The sequence below is a fragment of the Rattus norvegicus genome, chromosome 11, assembly GCF_036323735.1.
Source record: "Rattus norvegicus strain BN/NHsdMcwi chromosome 11, GRCr8, whole genome shotgun sequence".
Classification (NCBI taxonomy): Eukaryota; Metazoa; Chordata; class Mammalia; order Rodentia; family Muridae; genus Rattus; species Rattus norvegicus.
In genome coordinates this window covers 96,005,295-96,012,790 of record NC_086029.1, presented here as the reverse complement: position 1 = coordinate 96,012,790, position 7,496 = coordinate 96,005,295, and the positions used below count along the sequence as shown (strand labels likewise).

Here is a 7,496-nt window from a genome sequence, read left to right as displayed (position 1 = left end):
CAAGCCTGCTGTTCACTCTGTTAACTGGCTCAGCTGCTTGGGGCGTGAGGGTGATCGGAATTTACAGAAACAACCCCTCCCTTAAGAGAGGAAGTTTAAATTATCAGGTCAATTAGGAAAGATACAACTGAAGGAAAAAAAAAAGCCAAGTTTCATTCACACTTCAAGGAGGTGTTTCCTGGCCGGGTGCCACTTTTATTGCTTTTGGCCCAGGCTACTGAAAGGCCCACAGACCCTTGGAAGGTACAATGTGATCTTTGATTCCCGTTTCAAGGATCAAAGAGAATGAGTTTGGGTGTAAATGCAGATAACGTTTCAGAGATCTTTCATGAAAGGAGTCACGGAGCAGGGCAAACAGGGAGGTGGTGTGTTATGTGTGTGCTTGCTTTCAGAAGTATTACGGTGCACCAAAGCCTTCTTCTGTTCCTATCTAAACACATGTCCGGGATGTGGGATGGATGACACCACAAGAACGCGGAGGAGCTACAGGGACAAACCATGCAAAAGCATGTGAGGGGCACATAGGCTCATCTCCTGGCCTCTCAAAGGGTCAGTGCTACTTAGGGACAAGACACAGACACTTGCCACTCATGGAGATATGCTCCCCAGGCCTGAAGGCTCAGCTGCCACTCAAGTACCGAAGGCCTCAAGACGCCCTCAGCCTTTAGACCCACACCGTCCCCGGGAAGTCCTCCAGGACTGGGAACGCGTGGGAACCGTCCCTACTCCTGCGAGGCCCAGGACACCCAGCGCCTGCGCACCGGGCCTCTCCGCTTAGTACTGAGCTTGCGCTCCCATCACTCCCCGCGCCGGCGCCGGACGCCTGCAAGACTGAGGGTTCGTTGTTCACGGCGCAGGCGCGGCGGGCCGAGGTGCGCGCGCAGACCCGCGGGAAGGCTAACTTGGGGCGTGCGGAGCTCCGGAGCGGGCACGTCGCGGGTGGCCGCGTACGCCGAGGGGGCGTGGCTGACGAGGCACCCGCAAGCTCCTAGGATCCGGCTGCGTCAGGCTTGCATCTCCGCGGCGGGGTCTGTAGCGGTGCGAGGTGGGGCTCCTGGGTGGGGGCTCTGTCTTGAGAGTTCCGTCCCTGCTCACCTGATCTCGCTCTTCCCTTTGCAGGTGGCTGTAGGATCCTGCCCTCGGAAGTACGCCCCTCTGCCTGGTGTTCCTGAGCGGATCCTCTGACCCCGGCGGCCCTCCTGGCGCAGTCTTAGGTAGGTGGGCTTCGCTGTCTGGGAGCTTGTGATCTGAATGTCCTGCAGGGCGGTTTCTGGCGGACGGGTGGTGCAGGTAGTCTGTCCTCCAGTCACATTTTGGCTACGGGCAAGTTCTGTTCCCGGGTCTCCTGGGACTCAGGAGCACAGAACTCAGTCAGAGTATTAGGTATTGCCCGGCCTGCGGAGAAAGATTACCATGCGCTGCGGCCCTCCGTCTTCCCGTAGATTGTTGTCCAGTCCGGGAAAAGGAGCGAAATTACCTAGTGCCAGTCAGGGATGGTGCAAAGAAGCGAGAGAGTTCAACAGACAGGTATGCAGAGGGCGACATGGGGTGATCATGAGGCCCAAAAAAGTTAGTGACTGGCTCAGAGTTAGTAAGAAGCAGAAGTTGGCTGCTCGCGCAAGGGTAGGGGCTCTTCTCTCCTAGGTTGCCCAGGATCACTCAGGCATGCAGGTGAGTAGGCAGATAACATCTAAGGTTCACAGTTGGGGCAAGAAGTCTTGGTGCCACCCTGGCCTCTGGGCATGCGACGGGTGTTTGTGGGCAGCCGAGCTTTGGGATTGGGGCCTGGCTGTGAGCTTTTCGAGGTCTCACTGAGAGACTGTATCTGGCTGATGATTATGGTGGGAATCCCAGGTCAAGGGCCGGGCTTTCAGGTGTGAGTCAGGTGTCTACCTGGGATGTTCTAAAATGCTTGGAAATAGTGCTGGTGGTGCTGGCAGCTGAGTGTGGCAAGACACTTTGGAGATGCTGGTAGAAAGATCAACCTTGCTGTACCTTTTTGGAGAAACTGACTCTGGGTTGGGTTTACACATGAAAAACCATGCTGTGAAGAAATATGCAAGACTCGGTGCTCCTAGGAGAGCTTGCGGAGAATTGGGCTATGTGTATAGGGAAGAAGCAGACAGTTGAGAGGAGGTCTCAAGTGGTGGGCTTCCCTCCCAAGAGAGACTGGAGCAGAGTGTGAGAACCCTAGAGGAGGGTTCCTTGTCCTCTTTCCTTGTCTGGCCTCTGATGACCACAGCATGGAATGAGGGTGGGTCCACCCATCAAAAGGAGCTTTCCAGCTTCAGCCATGTGCTGGAAGCAACAGGAGGAGACCTCCAAGGTGGAACTCAGAATTTCACTTTTGGAGGTGAGGGTGCTAGGTTACTGACTGGGTTGAGGATGAGGGGAAAGTGCTCAGGATTGGGTAGCTTTGCCCTCGGTGGTCTCTCTGGAAATCCAGAATGCAAGGCAACCTACTTCTGTCAGGTGTGCCTGGTGCTATATGAGCAGGGATGTTTTGGTGTGCTCTGTTCTTAGCAGTTTACAGTGTTCAGGCAGCCAAGCCCACTCATTCCACTCTGAAGGGTAGCCCATAACCTTCAAAGTGACCTGTTGCTAAGCTTGTCTCTGCAACCAGGTTCTGCTCCCCTGCTGCCGTTTACTAGCTGTTATGTGACTGCATACACATCACTTAACCGTTCTTCTTGGCAATGATAATAGTACCCAGTTTGTGGGAGGTGTGTGGTCAGCATTCAGTACAAATGGGACAAATGACAGTTGCCTCTGTCATTGTCCTAAAATTCCCTGATGTTCTGATCTGGTCCCTTCTAGGATTGACAGCATCTGTCATTATACCTTGAAAGTCGCAGGCAGCATTTGTCTGTTTCCAAGTTCCAGGGCCAGCCCCTGGGAGCCTCCCCCAATGCAGAGCAACTAATCAGGTTCCTGAGGGTTTTCTGCCTGCTGCCTCCTCCTGCCAGTCAGTGGTGATGGTTGAGCCTGGTTCCTGCTCTTCCCCACCTTGTTTTTTGGACAGATTTCCTTGGATGATGGCCTGCATCTGACAGTCCCTCGACTCTTACTGGCTCAGCACCCCTGGCCCTCAGCGTTGACCTGGAATGGCAGCCTGCTACACCCTGCCCAGCTGTTCCTTGGCCTATTGTGTTGTGCCTGCCTCTTCTGTCCACACCAGGTCTTCTGTGAGCACTTCCCTCCTTTGCTCCCGGAATGCTTCATGGCAGGTGCCATTGGCAGAGCCCTGGCAGTCCTGTCTAGATGGCAGCCAGTTTCACCAGTGCACACCCTTGGCAGCAGATGGACGGTACTTCAGGACATGACCCTGTGTGTGTGTGTGTGTGCACCCCCGTGGAGCAGAACAGTTCAACTAACCATTCTTCTGGCAGTAAGCCTGCAGAAAAGAGCCCTCCAGCTGGATATATACCAGACCCTTGGCCACTCAGGACAGACTTCCACTGGGTTCTGACTCTGACCTGGCACCTTTGATGGCTCTCCCGACTACTAGACTGCTTTTTTGGCCCAGCTGGGTGATTATAGGTCTTCCACTTTGAACACTGTTAGGACAATCTCAGCTCTGTCAGAGAGCCTCAGTTGACTGACAGGCCTAGCTTGGGCCTGGGCCGCCCCCTACTGCAGTAGGTACCTTGCCTGCCTGATGATTATGAACTCTTCTGCCGGGATCTTGAAGAAGTTATTCAAACAGTTTTGTTGTGTACCATGCCACTGTCTCCTGCCTTCCACATCAAGCCAGCCACCGGTGGCCGCATAGCTGCCCACAGTAAGGCAGTATTTAGTTAGTTGTTCTCAGTAGCCCTAGTACTCAGTATGGGTACTTCCCTGAGGCCTGACCTCAGCAGCAGCTGGCCAAGGAGGGCTCCACTGGACCCGAGAGTCCCTGACCCAGTCTTGTTTTGCATTTAGTCCTTATTGTAGTGCCGAGGCCACATGGCTCCCATCTAAAGGAGGCAGCACCCAACTTGTACCTCTAAAATCTGTTTAACTCCTCTCCTTGGAAGCTAGAACCAGCTTATCTGGAAACCTTAGAACCTCAGAAAACAGAGAAGAATTCTAAAACATAAGGAGACCGGGAGTTGTATCCGGGTGCCCTGTGGTGGGTGAACAATGTCCCAGAGATCCCACAAGAGCCAGCTCCCTGTTCACTACTCCTTGTCCCTGAGTTCTGAACACGCTCTAGTTATGCAGCAGTGCCCTTCACCCAGACAGGACAGTGCTGTCTACAGATGACTCCACCTACCCTGTACTGAGCCCCTAGCTGAGTTCCTAGCCCACACCGGACGTGCTGTTCTACCTGGGCAGTTTCGCAGGAAAGACTCTGTGATCAGCCACCGTCAGATTATAGCGCCGTGTCCAGGTGCTGCCCCCACACGTGACCTTGGTGTTTCTCCGCCTCTGCCCTGCTCTCTGTGACGTTTGATATTAGGCTACAGTAGAAAGAAGACTGCTTGAAGGAAGCCACTGCTCCTTTTTTAAATATTTTGGTTGGTTTGATTCTTTTGTTTTTGAGATAATGTTTCACTGTGTAGTCCTTCCTGGAACTTGATATATACCAGGCTGGCATTGAACTCTCAACCCTCTGCCTCTGCCGTCTGAGTGCTAGAACTAACTCTTTTTCTTTTTCTTTAAATGGTATATCTATGGAGTATAGTATAATTGGATATATAGATGTATAGCGATCCAATCTGGTGACTACCATTTCCTTTTCGTAAATGTTGATAATTTCTTTGTATGGAATTGTATTTACACTCCTCTCATGGTTCCTTATAAAAGATGAAATATGTTTTTGCTAACTCTTAAGCGCACTGTGCAGTGGAAGGTATCTAATCTTCCTGTCTCTTCCTGGCCTTTCCTGTCTCGTTACCATTATCTGTCTTCTGTTCCCGTCAGATCAACTCTGATAACTGTCGCATACAGATACAGATACATGTGGCATTTGTGTCTCTACCTGTTTAGTTCAATTAACAGTGCCTTTGGTTCCATGTTGCTTGGATTTGTTTTTTTAATGGTTAAATAATACATACATACATACATACATACATACATACATTATATATATATAGTCTTTTAAAAAAAACAATCTGTCACTACACACTTGGTGGATTTCATTTCTTGTAAGCAGTGCAGAAGCAACCATATTCTTCCTTCTGAGGGATAAGATGACATCTTGGCTGAGAACCATATTTCTGGTGGAGCCCTGGGCAGCTAGGAGGTTTGAATGCTAGAGGGTAGATAGGATCTAAGCTTCTTGCTTGGTTCAATTCTAGTTGTTGCCCTTTTTACAGGGCAGTATTCTCACTACCCCTAGTTATGCTGAAAAAAACAAACAAACAAACAACCCTACCCTGCCTCCCCCGACCCCTGCACACACTCTGTGTCGGGGTTCTGGCATAAATATATATTTCTGGAAGCATTGCTGATCTCAAAAATCTGAGTTGACTTAACTGCTGAGTGTATGGTGGCTGCTGACAGAGTCTTGTTTTGTGAACAGAAATTCTGCACTCATTCTGTCAGCAGAGCCAGAGTGTCACAGGTGTGCGGCGGTGGGTCTCAGTGGAGCCTATGAAGGTGAGAGGGTCTGACAGAAAGAGCTGGAGCTAGAAGGGAAGGAGTGCCAGGTGTTGGGCGGCCTTGGGATCTGACTTGTGAGAGCTTTAGGTAAAGAGGATAGCAGGTAGCAGATGGGAATGTGAGTCCTGGGATCGGAATGAAGAAAGACCAGTTCTGCACAAGGGTGAGTTTTTAGTGAGAGCTGGGCATGCAGGCCCCTTTGAGCCAAATTGATCTGAGGACCAGGACACAGCTGCCCAGGACACAGAATGTGCCTGCTTAGAAACACTTAGACAAGAGCATCACTCTTTCAGTTTTAAAGTTGTGGAAGCAACAAGAGGAAACCGTCCTAGACACTTAGGAGAACCATAGGTTGGAAATACATCTGGCTACTCTAGGAGAAGCCATGATGAGCAAACGTCTGGTGAGACTTGGAACAGGTTTGTTGCGTTGTTTACATACTGAGATGCTTTGGGTCCCAGTGGTTTATTTGCGAGTTATTTCAAAGCACAGAGTCCACGTACATAAAACAGCTGGGAATGTTGCTAACAGAGATGATCTTACAGTAGCACTAGGCTTCTATTCCAGTTTGCCCAGCTGCTTCCATGATTGCTCATGGCTAGAATGGACTGCTCTCTTATTCTTTAATTGGCTGTGGCTGTGGCTGGGCTTGCCTGTGACTCTGGCAGTGGACCCTGGAATGGCTCTCCGAGATGATTTTTCTAATTACTCACTGGCTCTTGCTGTGTTGCTGGCCCCTATTGCCTCTGTCTTTCCTCTGCTTGAAATTGTCATCACTCCTGCTGACCCTGATCTTCCTTGAAGGCTTGGTAATGGTGTGCCGTATGTCTGAAGGCCTGCTGCATGGCATCTAAGGTTGGCAGGCTTGAGAGCACTCAGCAGAGTCTAGGTAACCTAGAAAATTAGTCTGGGTTCTCTTTAGAAGTACACTTACTGTGTTAGGTTCTAAGAAAGAAGGCCTTACAATTGCAGTGACCAGGTTGTCTGCCGCTGGCTATCTGTAGATAGAACAAGAGTTTGGATTGTGGTCGTCCAGACCATTATGAAGTAGCTTGTCAGGGTTGGAGAGATGGCTCAGCGGTTAAGAGCACTGGCTGCTCTTCCAGAGGACCCTGGTTCAGTTCCCAGTATCCACATGGCAACTCACAACTTCCTATAACTCCCTCACACAAATATATGCATGCAGGCAAAATGCCAATAAAATAAAAAAATTAAAATTAATAAAAAATTTTTAAAATGAAAACAAAGTAGCTTGTCTTCAGTGGCAACAGAATTCGGCTTCCAGTAAAGTCAGTGACCCAGGTGATCTATTCCTTGGAGAGATGGCTGTATCAGATTAGGCCTGTGTGCAGGACCTGGGGTCATTTACCCATGCTGCCCCTGGGAATGATGACAGGCATGTCTGTGCTTAGTGTATGCTGCTAACCTCCCTGGGAGATACCCTGACTTCTCATCTCCAGACGACAGGCCATGGGCCCTAGCAAAAGCTTTTTAAAAGACCAATCTCCAAGGAAACAGGAACGTAATGGCAATAAAGCCCTCAGAGACGTTGGAGTGGTTCGTAAAGCTACAACTTTTGAAGTGCTTGAATATTGGAATAGAGAGAAACAATAGATAAATCATTCAGAACCATATATGGAGTAGGGCAGAGTTCCTACTCAGTGCAACACACTCCAGATGAATCAAAGATGACTTATTTTTAAGGTCATAAAAACGCGTGTTAGGGGTTTTGGGGATTTAGCTCGGCGGTAGAGCGAAAGCCCTGGGTTCAGTCCCCAGCTCCGAAAAAAAGAAAAAACAAAACAACAACAACAACAAAAAAAAACGCTTGTTAACTTCTTATAGTAGCAAGTGCTGAGAGACTCAGTTTGTGAAGAGGAGAGGTTTGGTAGTTCATCATGGTAACA

General features: G+C 49.8%; 1 protein-coding gene across 3 annotated transcripts in view; it reads left to right on the top strand.

The window, feature by feature from the left end:
- The first annotated feature begins 857 nt into the window (after nt 1-857).
- The window catches only part of Gnb1l (G protein subunit beta 1 like), a 77,940-nt gene continuing 71,301 nt past the window's right edge, over nt 858-7,496 (top strand). For 2 of the 3 annotated variants that reach the window (XR_005491494.2, NM_001398877.1), the window contains exons 1-2: nt 860-1,028; nt 1,120-1,214. The gene's annotated coding sequence lies outside the window, so the exon portion shown is untranslated. Of the gene's footprint in view, nt 1,029-1,119; nt 1,215-7,496 lie in introns of all 3 variants that reach the window. The other variant, XM_006248654.5, reaches the window with a different exon arrangement.